Consider the following 1,872-nt stretch of genomic DNA (forward strand, 5'->3'; position numbering starts at 1 on the left):
CGGGTCTCGACCTGTGGACAAGCCGCGCACACATCCGAAGGTGCGCAGCTTTTGTAGAACAGGTTAGCCCGAGTACTCAGGCGGTCGATGTCAGCGAGGTAGGCGAAGATCCTCAGCTTCGTGGGGAGGCGCAAGGCCCACGATCGGCAGGCAGAAGTATCCTGCGGGTGAACGGGCGAGAGAAGCCGGTACGCCAGCCGGGTGCTGAAGACCGGCGCGGTTGGAGAAGCCATACGCCGCAGGTCCGGACCCTCCCGAAGAGGGGTGGCGTGAAGGTGCTGCAGAGCCAGGCGAAGCTCCCCCTCCGCCACAGAGGAGAGCCGTGCCTGAAGGTCGAGGCCGTGGACGGCCACCATGGCCACCGAAGCGTGGGGTCGAGTGCAGTGGGTGAAGAGCGCAGCAAACCGCTTCTCCAGCGGGTCGCCTGGAAGCCACCTGTCGTGCCAGAAGGAGGTGGTAGTGCCGGACACCACCGTCACCCGGGTGATATCCCGGTAAAGCGGAAGGCACTCCTCGATGATCCTCCCTAAGAAGGAGGGGGAAGGGGAAGGTTCCCCAAGGTCTTATACCTGCATGTGAGAAAAACCAGTTCTTCCAAGGTAGTGGGTTAGGTTGGTGGAGTTTATGGACAAAATTAAGCAACAAACTTCTGTTCTGCCGGCGAAGATCCTTGATGCCGAAACCACGTTATTAATGTTTCCTCCTGCTTCCCCTCCTTGTCGCCTCCTCCTCCTCCTCCTCGGCTACCGATTTTGATTTCTTCTAGAGTACCATGTTCAGCAGGTACAACTCTCATTTCTTCTACGTACCATGCTTGAACATGATGAATCAGATGCTGAACGGCTGTTTCTGAATGCAGTGGCCTGGGTCGTTCTGCGACACCAAGGGCGGGTGCTACTTTCCGGGCAACGTGAAGCCGGCGGCGGACTTCGGCATCCACGGCCTCTGGCCCAACTACGCCACGTGCCGTCCCTCCGGAGAGATGAACAAGACGGAGTGCTGGCCGGAGTTCTGCAACGCCGCCGACACTTTCGACCCGTCGCAGGTCGGCGACCTGAAGAACGGAATGGACCGCAACTGGGCGACGCTGTCGTGCAAGAGCAACGACACAACACGGGGTTCTGGAGCCACGAGTGGGAGAAGCACGGCACCTGCTCCAACATGGACCAGCACGCCTACTTCGCGGCGCGCTCGAGTTCAAGGCCCGGTTCAACCTCACGCGCGCGGATCCTCGTCGACGCTGGCGTGGTGCCGTCGGACGAGGCGACCTACGGCGTGAGCAGCATCCTGGACGCCATCACGGCGGCGACGGGGTCGAAGCCCAGCGTCGGGTGCAACAAGGGCGTCTCCGGCGAGATGCAGCTGTACGAGGTGTACCAGTTCGTCGACCGCACAGGCACGCGCCCCGTCGACTGCCCGGGGCCGGTGCAAGGACGAAAGTGCACAGACACAGTGCAGTTCCCCGCGTTCTAAATCTTTGATTTTTCAGCGTTGGTGACTTGGCCGTGTGCGTCTCGTTTAGATTCCTACGAAAGCTCAGCACAACGTCCGGATTTGATCAAATGAATTTCCTGTAACAATCGCCTACTCTAACATGGAGCAGCACTCATACTTCCGTTCAACGAGTCGCAGCTGTACCAGTGCGTCGACCTCGCCGGCACCAGCCCGTCTGATGCCCGGTGACGATGCCGGGCCGCTGCACTGACCAGGTCAAGTTCCCAGCGTTCAAGCTACAGCCCAGATGCAGCAACGCGCTAAACTCGCGCCCTGCCGGCCGGCAGCAAGGCCGGCGTCAGTTTGTCGTGTCTCGTCCTTCTCGTTTTCAGCAGTTGTCTTTCGCTTAGATAAAAAAAAAACTCTCGATAGGCGCTG

At 59.8% G+C, this 1,872-nt stretch overlaps 1 pseudogene; it reads left to right on the plus strand.

Moving 5' to 3' along the window:
* The first annotated feature begins 354 nt into the window (after positions 1–354).
* LOC124673553 lies at positions 355–1,473 on the plus strand (annotated as a pseudogene).
* Positions 1,474–1,872: the final 399 nt, after the last annotated feature.

The sequence above is a fragment of the Lolium rigidum genome, chromosome 7 (genome assembly GCF_022539505.1).
Source record: "Lolium rigidum isolate FL_2022 chromosome 7, APGP_CSIRO_Lrig_0.1, whole genome shotgun sequence".
In the NCBI taxonomy this organism is placed as follows: domain Eukaryota; kingdom Viridiplantae; phylum Streptophyta; class Magnoliopsida; order Poales; family Poaceae; genus Lolium; species Lolium rigidum.